The sequence below is a fragment of the Xenopus tropicalis genome, chromosome 8 (genome assembly GCF_000004195.4).
Source record: "Xenopus tropicalis strain Nigerian chromosome 8, UCB_Xtro_10.0, whole genome shotgun sequence".
Taxonomy (NCBI): domain Eukaryota; kingdom Metazoa; phylum Chordata; class Amphibia; order Anura; family Pipidae; genus Xenopus; species Xenopus tropicalis.
In genome coordinates, this window is record NC_030684.2 from 128,767,276 (window position 1) to 128,785,293 (window position 18,018).

The following is an 18,018-nucleotide window of genomic DNA, read 5'->3' on the forward strand; positions in this document are numbered from 1 at the left end:
GAAATGTCCATATCATTTAAGTTATAAGACACAAATGAGTCATGTATCAGACAGGCTACATTAATGCCCAGCAATGAATTCATGCCCTGTCTTTTGCATCAAATATATATCCGACTTTGGCACATACTATCCCAGACATGACAGACTTTTGATAAAAGCGCAGTCAGGACAAGCAATGAGTGGAAATCAGATGAGTCTCCCATAAAACACTCTGCTCCGTGACTGCAGCTCCTCACATCAGCCATAAACCATTGGAATGATTGGTGGATGAAAATTTCTTTACTTGTTCCCAGCAAGAACACCCAGGTCCCTATTCACTAAAGCCTGATATACATTCACAAATGAGTAGGTGGCAAAAGGGGGCAAATGTGCACCCCCATAGATTACTATTCACTATTCCATGTAAGCTGCCTGATGCACCAAAAGGCCCAGCACAAGGTGCAGAGCAGATGCCCTTCCTGGCCCAGAGCGAGTCTGTATTGTATTTACAAACTCATTACGAGACATCCCCCCACAGTGCATACCTTCGGACAAACTGAAGGGGCCCCAGGTGAATCAATAAGAGCCTTTCTGACAGACCCACCTGTGTTGTTGACTGATCCCCCAGCACTCCTGTGTCCATATTCTCAAGTCCTGCATTGGGGAGGGGGTTGGGACACCACAGTCCCAGTGGGAATTTTAAAAACGCTGTGTGAATTCAACAATATTCCCCCTTGACAGAATATAAGCTGTGTTTCGCCTCTTTTAATATCCTAATACCGGTATCTCAAATACAGCATGGGCCCCTCGTATCCACTCTCAGTATAAAGAGAATGGCACATGACTAAGATAATTAGTGTGTATAGGTATAGTTGTACAGGTATAGGACCAGTTATCCAGAATGCTCAGGACCAAGGGTATTCCGGATAAGGGGTCTTTCTGTAATTTGGATCTTCATACCTTAAGTCTACTAAAAAATCAATAAAACATTAATTAAACCCAATAGGATTATTTTGCATCCAGAAAGGATTAATTATCTCACCCTTTCTCCTTGTAAATTGTAAGCTCTTTTTGGCAGGGCTCTCTTCACCTCTTGTATCGGTTATTGATTGCTTTATATATTACTCTGTATGTCCAATGTATGTAACCCACTTATTGTACAGTGCTGCGGGATATGTTGGCGCTTTATAAATAAATGTTAATAATAATAATAATGTAGATTGTAAGCTCTTTTGGGCAGGGCTCTCTTCCCCTCTTGTATCGGTTATTGATTGCTTTATATGTTACTCTGTATGCCCAATGTATGTAACCCACTTATTGTACAGCGCTGCCGGATATGTTGGCGCTTTATAAATAAATGTTAATAATAATAATAATGTAGATTGTAAGCTCTTTTGGGCAGGACTCTCTTCACCTCTTGTATCGGTTATTGATTGCTTTATATGTTACTCTGTATGTCCAATGTATGTAACCCACTTATTGTACAGTGCTGCGGGATATGTTGGCGCTTTATAAATAAATATTAATAATAATAATAATGTAGATTGTAAGCTCTTTTGGGCAGGGCTCTCTTCACCTCTTGTATCGGTTATTGGTTGCTTTATATGTTACTCTGTATGTCCAGTGTATGAAACCCACTTATTGTACAGCGCTGCGGGATATGTTGGCGCTTTATAAATAAATGTTAATAATAATAATGTAGATTGTAGGGTCTTTTGGGCAGGGCTCTCTTCACCTCTTGTATTGGTTATTGGTTGCTTTATATGTTACTCTGTATGTCCAATGTATGTAACCCACTTATTGTACAGCGCTGCGGGATATGTTGGCGCTTTATAACTAAATGTTAATAATGATAATAATAATAATAATAATGTAGATTGTAGGGTCTTTTTGGCAGGGCTCTCTTCACCTCTTGTATCGGTTACTGATTGCTTTATATGTTACTCTGTATGTCCAATGTATGTAACCCACTTATTGTACAGCGCTGCGGGATATGTTGGCGCTTTATAACTAAATGTTAATAATAATAATAATAATAATAATAATGTAGATTGTAGGGTCTTTTTGGCAGGGCTCTCTTCACCTCTTGTATCGGTTATTGATTGCTTTATATGTTACTCTGTATGTCCAATGTATGTAACCCACTTATTGTACAGCGCTGCGGGATATGTTGGCACTTTATAACTAAATGTTAATAATAATAATAATAATAATGTAGATTGTAGGGTATTTTTGGCAGGGCTCTCTTCACCTCTTGTATCGGTTATTGATTGCTTTATATGTTACTCTGTATGTCCAATGTATGTAACCCACTTATTGTACAGCGCTGCGGGATATGTTGGCACTTTATAACTAAATGTTAATAATAATAATAATAATAATGTAGATTGTAGGGTATTTTTGGCAGGGCTCTCTTCACCTCTTGTATCGGTTATTGATTGCTTTATGTTACTCTGTATGCCCAATGTATGTAACCCACTTATTGTACAGCGCTGCGGGATATGTTGGCGCTTTATACATAAATGTTAATAATAATAATAATGTAGATTGTAAGCTCTTTTGGGCAGGGCTCTCTTCACCTCTTGTATCGGTTATTGATTGCTTTATATGTTACTCTGTATGTCCAATGTATGAAACTCACTTATTGTACAGTTTTATTTTAACAGAGAAAAAGGAAATCAATTTTAAAAATCTGAATTATTTGATTAAAATGGAGTCTATGGGAGACAGGCTTTCCGTAATTCCGAGCTTTCTGTATATCGGGTTTCTGGATAACGGATCCCATAACTGTACTGGTCCTGTGTAATCCACCACACAGGAATACAGCTAGACTCACCCCATATATGCATTTTCCATGCGGTACAGTTTTACATGTTCCATCACAAAACAACACATGCTAACTTATCCAATGCTGTCCTAATAAGAGCATATAGACAGGCCTTCATTATTTTTTTCAGTTTTCAGCATTGGTATGCTCTACTCTGGGTATGGGCCTCGGCAAAGCATGAAAAAAATGAGCGCTTATGTTGTCATGTGGTGAAACCCATAAAAAACTAACCATGTGGGGTTGTATTATAAGAACAGCTGAAGGGCCAACAGTTAGATATGCCTACTTTACTCAAGTAACAGAGAACCAGGAAGTGCAGGCCTCAGCCTAGGTCTCCCCACAACCTGAGGCAGCTGTGTATCTAGAGACGGCTGCTTCACCACATTAAGCATTTGACATATATATATATCGCTAATTACTCTGATGGTTTTGAGGTGAAATTGTGCCTATCATTGCACTACTAGGGAAGGCCTTGGGCCTGACATTAATGCTACCAATTGTCATGTAAAACAATATCCTTTTGTTATTAATTACTGATATTACAAACGGTGTTATGTGTAAACACTCACTGCTCGTTTATAAGGATTCGCAATAAAGAGAATAAAACACTAAACAAACATGAAGGAAACTTGAGTAGGATAAGTAATTTGAGGTGATTTCCAGGTTGCCCAGGAACAATACCTGACTAATGGTGCACTCCCATTTGGGGGATCCATCAAAATGGCTTCCCAGAAGGCAGCTGATTTCCACTTACATCAAAATGATAATTAACTCTTGTACTTGAGGGGGAGAAAATTTCTGGTTACCATGACTGTCTCTATTTCCTTTCTGGCAAATAAACAGCAGCCCTGTCTTGCTTTATGGTAGTGATTTTGTGCTCAGGATTAGCGCAAGTGTCTCACAGGACACACAGGCAAATCATTTACCCTTGGTGTGAAGGGCTCATTTATTACACTGCTGGCAGCGTAGTTCTATGTCGGATTAAACTGTGAAAGTAGAAGAGATTATAGGCAAAACAAACCATTTTTTTAAACAAATATATAAAGTCTGAATTGGGTACAAATACAGGTATGGGACCTATTATCCAGAATGCTTGGGACCTGGGGTTTTCCGGATAAGGGATCTTTCCGTAATTTGGATCTCCATAACTTATGTCTACTAAAAATCATTTAAATATTGAATAAACCCAATAGGATTGTTCTGCCCCCAATAAGGGGTAATTATATCTTAGTTGGGATCAAGTACAGGTACTGTTTTATTATTACAGAGAAAAGGGAATCATTTAACCATGAAATAAACCCAATAGGGCTGTTCTGCCCCCAATAAGGGGTAATTATATCTTAGTTGGGATCAAGTACAGGTACTGTTTTATTATTACAGAGAAAAGGGAATCATTTAACCATGAAATAAACCCAATAGGGCTGTTCTGCCCCCAATAAGGGGTAATTATATCTTAGTTGGGATCAAGTACAGGTACTGTATTATTATTACAGAGAAAACAGAATCATTTTTAAAAATTAGAATTATTTGCTTATAATGGAGTCTATGGGAGATGGCCTTTCCATAATTCGGAACTTTCTGGATAACGGGTTTCCGGATATGGGATCTCATACCTGTAATACAAACCTATTAAGCCTGCATACACATTGACATGGAACAATAAATAAAACTGGTTAATTAGGTGACAATATTATCCCTTTTGAATGTGGTATGCAGCAAATTTTAGCTCCTTGTTAAATTATGCTAGATCTTATTTGAAATAGAAAATAGGCAGAGCTCCACCCCCAAAATAAAATTAATAAACTTTTCAGTATATGTTAATAAACAAAATGTCAGTGGTTTTAAATTTATTTGCAAACGTAATTGCTATTGAAAGCAGTATCTGGCTGGTTGTTTTTCTATTCTCTGCATGGCTGGTTGCGACTGCTGAAACAATGTAGCAGAAGCCAGCTGGCTTCCATTACATTCTTTCAAGAGTCAAACCCCGGGAATCGAAAGGGATAAACAGACACTTATTTCAGTAGCAATTTCATTTACAATTAATGTTAAACCCATTGAAAATGTGTAATGAATGTATATTGGGAAGTTGCTTAGAATTCCTTTTGTATTTGTTATGCAAAAAACAGTTTTGGGGTGGAGTTCCCCTTTAATGCAAAGCATAGTCTTTCCCCTGTGCTGCTGCATAATGTAATATTTGAATTATTCTTATATAATAGAATTCTGAAAATATTTCTATGATTAATATCATACAGCAATAACTACAAGTGTGAATGTATTTTTTTGCCCTTAGCAAATTTATCATTGCAAATATAGCACCAATGCTACAAAATCTTCCTTTTCCAGCACAAAGCAGTTTTTTTCTCTTAATCCTTTATTGCTCTTCCACTCACTTTCACCCATTCTCCCCTCTTTCCATCCTGGTATCCCCTTTTTGTTTGCGACCACTTGACCAGATAATGTCCGACATCTGCTTACTATGATGTTTGGTTGTGCCTGTCAGGGGGACATTAATAAGCCCAGAATTTCCCACTGAGGATGTACGAAGGGTGTTGGGGGGGAGGCCATGACAGAAATGAGGGTCTCTGCAGGAGGCTTCCTAAGTCAGGATCCTAACATTCCTGCCATGCCGGCAGAGGAAACACAAGGGCGGCCATCTTTGACGGCTGTGGCATATCCAGTGCACATAAACAGCAAAGTATACAACGGGGTCTTGTACAGAGCCAAAGGCAACAGAATCTCAGCAGTGACTAAACATATCTATTCCCCCTCCCATACCCACGTTACTTCATATAAAAGGGGAAACTCATGTAAAGGGGAAATTCACCTAAAGTATATCCTTAGCCGGTAACCCATTATCCAGAAAGTTCCGAATTACGGAAAGGCCATCTCCCATAGACTCCATTTTAATCAAATAATTCACATTTTTAAAAATGATTTCCTTTTCTCTGTAAGAATAAAACAGTACCTGTACTTGATCCCAACTAAGATATAATTACCCCTTATTGGGGGCAGAACAGCCCTATTGGGTTTATTTAATGGTTAAATGATTCCCTTTTCTCTGTAATAATAAAACAGTACCTGTACTTGATCCCAACTAAGATATAATTACCCCTTATTGGGGGCAGAACAGCCCTATTGGGTTTATTTTATGGTTAAATGATTCCCTTTTCTCTTTAATAATAAAACTGTACCTGTACTTGATCCCAACTAAGATATAATTACCCCTTATTGGGGGCAGAACAGCCCTATTGGGTTTATTTCATGGTTAAATGATTCCCGTTTCTCTGTAATAATAAAACAGTACCTGTACTTGATCCCAACTAAGATATAATTACCCCTTATTGGGGGCAGAACAGCCCTATTGGGTTTATTTCATGGTTAAATGATTCCCGTTTCTCTGTAATAATAAAACAGTACCTGTACTTGATCCCAACTAAGATATAATTAATCCTTATTGGAGCCAAAACAATCCTATTGGGTTTAATTACTGTTTAAATAATTTTATTAGAAGAGGTCCCGAGCATTCTGGATAATGGGTCCCATACCTGTACAACAGTATCCCAAGTCAAACTGAAGTTACCAGGGGGCGGCAAAAAGCCACGTCTGGTAACTCTAAAAGCTGAAATTCCAGTTTTAACCCAGAAATGTGGCTCTTCTTCTAGTGCCTTAACCAAGCACTTACTAAAGGGGTGAGGAGGGGCTGCATCACTAGTGCTGGGAGAGCAAATTGTCTTTATGTAACTTGTATCATAATTTTTTTCAAACATTTGGAGAAAAAAAGGATTGTTCTGCCACCAATATGGATAGCAGGTTACTTGCCATCAAGCACAAGGCGCTGTTTTATTATTTGTATTATTTTTGTAATATACCACCATCCTGAATGTGATGGTCATTCCAAGGTCCCCACAGTGAGTTTCCTCAATAGTCAGAGCAGACTTGCGCCATAACAATCACACGCTAATGCTGTGCACGGGGGACGTGACGCAATCCCAATGCTGAAAATGTTAGTCGCAGTTAGCAAACACACACAATTATATGATTTTGATGGCGATATCTATCCGAAAATTGCACTGCAGTTATAAATGACCCTTCTATGTATTGAGATGGTCAATTTTTGTCATTATTATCCCCTTAATATTAAGACGCACCAAGGCAGTTTAATGGCTTCCTTGAGGTCAGTGCCCTTTCTTTGTCCCAATTCGCAAGCTCCAAGGTGCGACATGGTTGAACGCTTATATTTTATTTCGCCTATTGCTGAAAGGCAACAGGCGCAGACTGAGTAGACACGTCAACAGGCCACTTACAGGCCCCATCACGCGCCACCAGAACAAGGTGCTGAAGTGTGTGCGGCAGGGGGAGGCAGGAGGAACAAAGATGTCATTCTTCCCTATGCATTTTCTTCTCCTATAATAACCGCTGTTAAGAAAAGGAGCAGATCAAAGCACGAGAGTCACAGATTAACACCTCTCGGGGGCTAATTCCTTTCATTAGCTTCTAAATGTCACTCACTCAGCCCCTCCACCTTGGGCATTCAGAAACACTCAGCCCAGATCTGCAGATAAGACATGGGGATGTGTTGAGCATCCAGAAGGGGATTTTGTCAGCCTTTTGTAGGGGAGAGATAGAGTTTCTTCTCCGCCAAAGTACACAATCATCCGTCTCTGAATATTCCCACGGTGACATGTTAGCAAACATTACAGCAGGGCTGGGCCGCTTGTTATGTGTATCCGACACTGCCTTGGCTGGCTGGGGATGCTGGGAGTTGTATTCTGGTCACTCTTTTGTGGGGGAAGTTGATTCCAGCAACACAAAAAGGTGTTCACAAAATGGTATATAATGCGACATTTTAACACTGCGTCTGTAATTCCAATTATCTTTGCCCAATGCTGCTACCAATGCTGGGGAGCAAATGTGGGTCTGAAGTCTTGAACTCCACCAAAAACCAGATAAAGCAACTGAAAAGTGGGGTATAGCATTACATTGCACTGTTTATAGAGTTGTTGGTCCATCTAGGCTGCCCAATAAATTCTTAATGTAATAGGATTTAATTACTTTATATCTATGCCATGTTGCAATTCCTTTAGAGCTATCTAATTTCGCTATGGGGGATACATATACACACTGGGGTCAACAGACGCCAAGTCATCTTATAGTTGTTTTTTGACTGTGGGATAGAAACAGAGCCCCCTGGGGAAACCCCCACATAAACACAAACACACCCCTGGTCAGGATGGAACCCAAAACTGCAAGGCCACAATGCTTACCAATATGTTGCTGGCCATATCTAAATAGTTTCTATAAGTAATACGCTTATGGTGAGGGCTCACCAGATACCTATAAAGTGTGTGTAGAACATCCCTCTATCAGCTACTAATACCCCTTCTTACTTAACATTTTCATTTGCCTTCACATTGCATTAATATAGCTCCCAGCATTCCTGGAACATGTCATGGAATGCTGGGATACCCAGTCCCCTATATACGTTTTCCCTGGATCGACTCCTATATACAATATCAAGTCATGGCGTGCTTCTAACTTGCTTTTATGCTCATAGTAAAAGTGAAATAGAATACTGCCATAAAAAGAAAAACTTGCCATTACTTGTACATTAAAACAGATGGCGTAACACTGACGGATTCACGAAGATTTCTTTTTACATAATATTCCTTTGTAGAAGGGGGAAGTCATTTTCCATGCGCACCCATTTCCTGGTAGCAACTTCAGTAGCATGAAGCAAATAAAACACATTCGGCATAAAGCCTAATGTCCAAGGCCAATAATGTATAAACTTCAGCTTAAATCAGGACTGTCCAATAGAGTCAAACAAGCTTTAAATGGCCCTCCAAAATACCTTTAAGACCCCCTGCTTGCATATAGGCTCCACTAACTTCTCTCTGTGGCACTGTAATTTCACTATAACTGAGGGGGAATTTAAACTGATCAAAGGTTTGTATTAAGTATAACCTCTGCAAATCACTGCTTACCATAGCTACTGTATACAATGCATAATAATATAGTGAATATAGTACCCCCTATTGTAAAATATAGGGATATTATAAGTTACCAAGGAGTTCCATGACCATATAAAAGCACGAGGCTGAACAGGGGGTACTTTATTCTAATATACAAGTTTTAGTGAGTCATGTGACAGAAATTACATCACTAAGCACCATTTATAAGGATATCATTTACAGTTTGGTCCCATAGGGAAATGACCAAACTGTATATAATAATAATAATAATAATAAGACCATTCTTTATAGTGTGATGTAATTGCTTATTGTGAAGTCAGAGTATCCTGTCTTTCTTTTTCTCTTTTTTTGAGTAGGCTTTCTATAGATGTAGGATATTTCTAGCAGCACAGAAAATCTTTTTGACATCTTTAGCCATTATAAGACCATGCTGTGGAAGAATTACCCTTAATATACCCAGAATTCCATGGGCAGGAAGACGAATCTGATTTATTGTAAAAAAAAAAAAAAATGATAGTGGAAAGTAAAAAGTACCATTTGTGTAAATGTTAATACAGGTATGGGATCCCTTATCCGGAAACCCGTTATCCAGAAAGCTCCAAATTACGGAACGCCCATCTCCCATAGACTCCATTTTAATCAAATAATTCAGTATTTGTAATTGATCCCAACTAAGATATAAATAATCCTTATTGGAAGCAAAACAATCCTATTTGGTTTAATTCATGTTTTATTGATTTTTTAGCAGACTTAAGGTATGGAGATCCAAATTACGGAAAGACCCCTTATCCGGAATACCCTTGGTCCCAAGCATTCTGGATAACGGGTCCTATACCTGTAGTATCAACTTTTGCTTTAAAGGTTGGACGACCCATGTTCAGACTGTCAGCTCTTCGGGCAAGGCTTGCGTACTGATAACATATGTAAAAATACAGCCTTATTGGCAGGAGCAGGAATCAAGCCGCAGCATGTGACCAAGATGGTAATGACGGAGGAATTAGAAGAATTCCAGAGGCCGAGTCATTAGTGGCAAGAAGTTGCCGTGAATTCCTCAAGCTGATTGTATTTAAGTGTGGAGCGAGGGCTTAACAAAGGGCTGCAGCTCACATTTTTGTGTGTTATTTATGAGTTTGAAAAATGCCGGGTATATAAAGCAGGCTTTATTTTCCATAGTGGCCTTGCTACCAGCAGCTGGTGGTATTGGGAAAAAAACCAACAACCTCATGCCAAGTCCCAGGGCTGTAACCTCTCTTGCGGGACGAGTCTTGCCAACTGCTTGGTTTCTGAGCATTTTATTTCAATCTTTTATGCGAGTGAATAATACAAAAAGGCAGGAAAAAAGGGCTGATTGAATCGTCTTTTCTAACCCTGGTTCAACCAGAGCAGAAATATCTAAGGAACATGAACTGGCATCAGTTGTGATGGAGTTGCACCCCAACAATTACCACCAGTAATGCAAATTCAGTGTCACGGACTGTAATTTCACCCAATTTTCTATGATTTAATACATGAGTTGAATGAATGGGACGGATGGAAACAGGACTGGAAAAATTCCTTGGCCCTACTAAGGAAGAAGAACCTAAGTCAGATGTTGGCATGAGGAATAATTTGTATGATAAACATTGGAACTGCATATAAGAAATGCTTCTCTCTTGAAAATGAAGGCTGAAAATGGCCAACTTAGCCCCTTTAGACCAGTTTATTGGCCAATGTGTGGGGCTACTGTGATAGCTATCTGAAAAGGTTAGAAAATGTCATTGGATGAGTGCTGAATTATTGAAAGTTGTCCACAGGAGCTCCCCATGGTGGATCTTATTAGGCCATTGTTTGAGTGTCAGTGGCACAGCACATGCTCAGTGTGCTCTGGGCAGCAGCTGAGAAGCTAAGCTTAAGGCTGGTTTGAAATCAAGAAGCAGGTTTGTAACTCTTGCTACAGGGTTGATTATTAATTCTGATCCAGAATGCACCGGTTTCTATTCTGCAATGTACTGTGAATTAACCTTGTAATGTGGCTTTTACACCATATATATATTTATATATAACAGATTCCATACCTATATGTGTATATATATATATATAAGAGATTGTAAGATGCACACCACTGACAAAATCCAAGTCCATATAGAAAATCAAAAAAATGCCAGGACTCACAGGATTTTCAAAATGCTAAATTATTTATTGCTACTGACAAAGGTCCCTGCGGGGGACCGAAACGTTGAGTCCTTTCCTTTAATGAGTGCTGACATTTTTTTGATTTTCTATATGGAGTGGTGTGCATCCGTTATCCAAAAAACCCATTATCCAGAAAGCTCCAAATTATGGGAAGGCCATTTCCCATAGACTCCATTATAAGCAAATAATTCACATTTTTAACACTGATTTTCCTTTTTCTTTGTAATAATAAAACAGTACATTGTATTTTATCCTAACTAAGATATAATTGGGTATATATACTGTATAAATTAATTTTAGTAGACTAAAGGTATGGTGATCGAAATTACTAAAAGATCCCTTATCCGGAAAACCCCAGGTCCCGAGCATTTTGGATAACAGATCCCATATATATATATATATATATATAGTGCTCAGGATACAGCAGCACAGAGCATCTTTAGAGGAACAGATCTTCCCTGCTAAAGGCCTGTGGTTGCCTTGGGTTATTAAAGAAGCCCAAAACATAATGTACAACATTTCTAGCCTTATTCTTAAGCTTTAGTTCTCCTTTAATGGAGTAAAACAATATAGCGGATTCCTACATAAATGCAAAAAGGGGGCTGATATGAAAAGCAGATAAGAAATGCCATCATAATCTACCAGGGACCTAAAAGAAAATAAATGAATATAAATCCTGCTTACAAACAGTTCCCCTTTGAGATTTGCTTGCATGCTGTAATTGGGAGGCTAATCCTGTTTTGGGTCAAATTATTAGAGATCAGTTCTAAGGAAATTCGATCTTGGTTTAAACACAGCCATTCCAAGCCCTGGGGAAGCTCGGAGGTGTCGGGCTGCACACAAAGCTCACAGGGGTTAACGAGAATTAAAAAGGAAAATAATTACGCACACAAAATCTAAAGCGGAATAATCACTATTTTCTAATGAAAATGTTTAAAATATATACAATGTCTTCTCCAGGCTAGCAAGGTCTGCGAAGGGAATTATCCAGTTTTCAAATGAATTGAGCATTTTGTGATACTTTCTAAAAAAATTTGTTTTGGGGTAATTGTCTATTTTTTTCCCATATTTTAATACAGGCCCATTAAACAAAAATTATTAAAGGTATGGGACCTGTTACCCAGAATGCTCGGGACCTGGGGTTTTCCAGATAAGCGGTCTTTCCGTAATTTAGATCTCCTACCTTTAGTCTACTGAAAAAATTATTTAAACAGTAATTAAACCCAATAGGATTGTTTTGCCTCCAATAAGGATTAATTATATCTTAGTTGGGATCAAGTACAGGTACTGTTTTATTATTACAGAGAAAAGGGAATCATTTAACCATGAAATAAACCCAATAGGGCTGTTCTGCCCCCAATAAGGGGTAATTATATCTTAGTTGGGATCAAGTACAGGTACTGTTTTATTATTACAGAGAAAAGGGAATCATTTAACCATGAAATAAACCCAATAGGGCTGTTCTGCCCCCAATAAGGGGTAATTATATCTTAGTTGGGATCAAGTACAGGTACTGTTTTATTATTACAGAGAAAAGGGAATCATTTAACCATTAAATAAACCCAATAGGGCTGTTCTGCCCCCAATAAGGGGTAATTATATCTTAGTTGGGATCAAGTACAGGTACTGTTTTATTATTACAGAGAAAAGGGAATCATTTAACCATTAAATAAACCCAATAGGGCTGTTCTGCCCCAATAAGGGGTAATTATATCTTAGTTGGGATCAAGTACAGGTACTGTTTTATTATTACAGAGAAAAGGGAATCATTTAAACATGAAATAAACCCAATAGGGCTGTTCTGCCCCCAATAAGGGGTAATTATATCTTAGTTGGGATCAAGTACAGGTACTGTTTTATTATTACAGAGAAAAAGAATCATTTAACCATTAAATAAACCCAATAGGGCTGTTCTGCCCCCAATAAGGGGTAATTATATCTTAGTTGGGATCAAGTACAGGTACTGTTTTATTATTACAGAGAAAAGGGAATCATTTAACCATGAAATAAACCCAATAGGGCTGTTCTGCCCCCCAATAAGAGGTAATTATATCTTAGTTGGGATCAAGTACAGGTACTGTTTTATTATTACAGAGAAAAGGGAATCATTTAAACATGAAATAAACCCAATAGGGCTGTTCTGCCCCCAATAAGGGGTAATTATATCTTAGTTGGGATCAAGTACAGGTACTGTTTTATTATTACAGAGAAAAGGGAATCATTTAACCATTAAATAAACCCAATAGGGCTGTTCTGCCCCAATAAGGGGTAATTATATCTTAGTTGGGATCAAGTACAGGTACTGTTTTATTATTACAGAGAAAAGGGAATCATTTAACCATTAAATAAAACCAATAGGACTGTTCTGCCCCAATAAGGGGTAATTATATCTTAGTTGGGATCAAGTACAGGTACTGCTTTATTATTACAGAGAAAAGGGAGTCATTTAACCATGAAATAAACCCAATAGGGCTGTTCTGCCCCCAATAAGGGGTAATTATATCTTAGTTGGGATCAAGTACAGGTACTGTTTTATTATTACACGGAAAAAGGAAATAATTTTTAAAAATTAGAATTATTTGCTTATGATGGAGTGATGACACAATGGCTAGCAGTGCTGCCTTGCAATTCTAGGGGCTTGATTCAGGTTAGGGATGTGAAATCAAGTGTATACGGATAGGTATATAAGTTTCCTCCCACTGAAAAAATAAACATTCTGACATTCAGGCTGACTGGTCCCCAGTTAATGTGACCCTAATATTAGTATGCCAGTGATGTCACAATGGGTAGTACCGGGGTTCTGAGTTGTATTCCAACCTGGTTACTACCTTAACAAAGTTCTATAGTCCCTCCCACAGTCCAAAAAACGTGCTGAAAGGTTGATTGGCCCCTAATAAACGTGACCCTAGTGTTAGTGTCCCATCGATGGCACAATGGTTAGCCTTGTTATACTGGGGGTCTGTTTTTTATTCTGACTAATTTCATGTACTTCGTATATTTCCTCCACACCGGCCAAATACTTACTAGTGGGTAATTTTCTCCTGTAGTCATTAACAAAACATAAGCTCCACTGACAAGGGGCCAATGTAGATAATTAGACACTTTCTGTGATAGGTCCTTTCTCTATGAAGGGTAATAATGAAGAACCCACAATCAGAAGCATCAGAGGATCTCTGGTTGTGGTAGAACTACAATTCCCACAATTCTCAGAGGCTTTCAGCTGTTAGCTGTCGGTTTAGCTGCAATTAGAGAGGCTCTGCGGGTTTTTAATGGACATCCCCACATCTGTGGGCCAGTGTTTGCCCCAAGGTTGTCTTGATGTAAACAAACCCCAGGTGGTTGCCTTACAGAGCGGCTTACTAATGGGGGGGTGGGAGGCACTAATGCGAGTAATCCAAGGAGTTGTAATGGGCAGTCAGCTATTCACATTCTGAAAAACTAAAGATCAGCTATCTGACACTATTCCATACTAGATAACTGGGTCCCCCTATCGATTTATATATCCTGCTTGTTTAATGTGTGTGTGGGGGTAATTGTAAGTGTGTGTCATTTTATTGTCTCTTAATAACATATTTATCCTTTGCCAATATTCAGGTTTGTGGAGCGTTGGGAGCTCAATTCCTTTGTTACCAGCTTTCCCTCTCCCTTTTCTCTGTTGACTCGTCTTCTCACACTTAAGTTTCCACCTAATCAATTAATTACAACTAATGAATAAAGGGAGCGACAGAGGGAAGAGCGTTGGTGAAAGAGAGGAGCAATAAGGAGATTTGAAAAGGAATAGTCCGAGGGAAGGGGGGGTTGACCTGGGATAGTCCTAAGGGCATACACCTGGTTTGAGTTCATGTTACTTACCCTTCTCGCCTCCCCCCCCACCCCTCTGAGCTCAAAGGTCAGGACCTGACCCCTGTTCGGGCCTTGTGAAACCAGCCGCAGGCCGACAGCTCCTTGAGACCTGTACAACTCTTAATTAAGGATGATTGCAGCCTCTGCTGTAAGGCACACAGGCACATTCCTGGAGGTTCTCACATAAATTCGTTACTTTGGGGAATTGGGTGGACCATTTTAGTGCTCCCTGGTGCCCCAAGTGCTTTACAGGGAGAGGGCCCACCCATGACTCTTGGTCATCCCTGTGTATGAAAGCAACGGCTAGGTCCAACCAAACTGACCAAGCTCCAAGAATATCTAAGGCAGCAAAGAAATTTACACCTAAATCCCACTCTAATCAAATAAGCATTCTAACCATATCTCACTCTAAATGGCCTTCAGGCTAGGCCAAGGATCTGTGCCCCCTAGGGAGGACAGCCATGCGGTTTGGGAACCAACAGAACATGGAAAGAGATCAGTATCCCTTTTATCATAACACAAGAAATGGAAAGGATATAAAAGTTAGCATTAATAGTATAAAAGTGAAAAAACCCATAGCCAAAATGAGTCTACAGGCCTGTAAATACAGGTATAGGATCCCTTATCCGTAAAACCCATTATCCAGAAAGTTCCGAATTACGAAAAGGCCATCTCCCATAGACTCCATTATAAGCAAATAATTCTAATTTTTAAAAATGATTTCCTTTTTCTCTGTAATAATAAAACAGTACCTGTACTTGATCCCAACTAAGATATAATTACCCCTTATTGGGGGCAGAACAGCCCTATTGGGTTTATTTAATGGTTAAATGATTCCCTTTTCTCTGTAATAATAAAACAGTACCTGTACTTGATCCCAACTAAGATATAATTACCCCTTATTGGGGGCAGAACAGCCCTATTGGGTTTATTTAATGGTTAAATGATTCCCTTTTCTCTGTAATAATAAAACAGTACCTGTACTTGATCCCAACTAAGATATAATTACCCCTTATTGGGGGCAGAACAGCCCTATTGGGTTTATTTAATGGTTAAATGATTCCCTTTTCTCTGTAATAATAAAACAGTACCTGTACTTGATCCCAACTAAGATATAATTACCCCTTATTGGGGGCAGAACAGCCCTATTGGGTTTATTTCATGGTTAAATGATTCCCTTTTCTCTGTAATAATAAAACAGTACCTGTACTTGATCCCAACTAAGATATAATTACCCCTTATTGGGGCAGAACAGCCCTATTGGGTTTATTTAATGGTTAAATGATTCCCTTTTCTCTGTAATAATAAAACAGTACCTGTACTTGATCCCAACTAAGATATAATTACCCCTTATTGGGGGCAGAACAGCCCTATTGGGTTTATTTCATGGTTAAATGATTCCCTTTTCTCTGTAATAATAAAACAGTACCTGTACTTGATCCCAACTAAGATATAATTACCCCTTATTGGGGGCAGAACAGCCCTATTTTTAGTAGACTTAAGGCATGGAGATCCAAATTACGGAAAGATCCCTTATCCGGAGCATTCTGGATAACAGGTCCTATACCTGTATATAGAAATAGTTCAAAACGAAATAACTTCCAGTGAAATAGTAACCAGTATCTACTGTGAAAGGCTTTGCAGACATTATATACATCCACTACTACATATTTGGTTATTCTCTCCAATGTGCCATTTTATTAGTATTTTGGTTTATTTATATGAGCTGGAGTTGCCATACTGGTCCTCACGCCAAACAACCAGTTAAAGCTCATTCATAGTCTCCAGTGACCTCTAGTGGTCAATTTTTGGGAGAAATAGTAGAATGCATGCCGCAATTAGTCATTTGCTTCCCTTTATGGCCTTTCTTTTGTTGTTCTGCCACCCTCAAGCCTTGTTGCTTGGCTCCTCGCATAATGTGCTAAAAATTCATCTGAAAGAAAACTTCACCTTTCCTGAGTGATTACATTTTTCATGACATTCTTTTTATTATGCCTTAGGGGTTAGAAGCACTTAGCCTCATATAGCAATTTCAGGCATTTTGCCTGCCACATACAGTATTTTCCCTGCACAAAACTCAATGCCAAATGCCCCAAATTGCCCCCTTCCTTCCATAACTGCATGGATAATTTTTCAAGAGGAGATGGAGAACCGGTATCTTCTCCTCATCTAAAGCCAAGAACTGCTCTTTGTTAGCTAAACTGAGTGATTTAGCTTCTAACAAAAGTAGTACAGATATGGGATCCCTTATCCGGAAACCTGTTATCCAGAAAGCTCCAAATTACGGAAAGCCTGTCTCCCATAGACTCCATTTTAATAAAATAATTCAGAATTTTATAACTGATTTCCTTTTTCTCTGTAATAATAAAACAGTACCTGTACTTGATCCCAACTAAGATATAATTACCCCTTATTGGGGGCAGAACAATCCTATTGGGTTTATTTAATGGTTAAATGATTCCCTTTTCTCTGTAATAATAAAACAGTACCTGTACTTGATCCCAACTAAGATATAATTACCCCTTATTGGGGGCAGAACAGCCCTATTGGGTTTATTTCATGGTTAAATGATTCCCTTTTCTCTGTAATAATAAAACAGTACCTGTACTTGATCCCAACTAAGATATAATTACCCCTTATTGGGGGCAGAACAGCCCTATTGGGTTTATTTCATGGTTAAATGATTCCCTTTTCTTTGTAATAATAAAACAATACCTGTACTTGATCCCAACTAAGATATAATTACCCCTTATTGGGGCAGAACAGCCCCATTGGGTTTATTTCATGGTTAAATGATTCCCTTTTCTCTGTAATAATAAAACAGTACCTGTACTTGATCCCAACTAAGATATAATTACCCCTTATTGGGGGCAGAACAGCCCTATTGGGTTTATTTCATGGTTAAATGATTCCCTTCTCTCTGTAATAATAAAACAGTACCTGTACTTGATCCCAACTAAGATATAATTACCCCTTATTGGGGCAGAACAGCCCCATTGGGTTTATTTCATGGTTAAATGATTCCCTTTTCTCTGTAATAATAAAACAGTACCTGTACTTGATCCCAACTAAGATATAATTACCCCTTATTGGGGCAGAACAGCCCTATTGGGTTTATTTAATGTTAAATGATTCCCTTTTCTCTGTAATAATAAAACAGTACCTTGTAATTGATCCCAACTAAGATATAAATAATCATTATTGCATACAAAACAATCCTGTTGG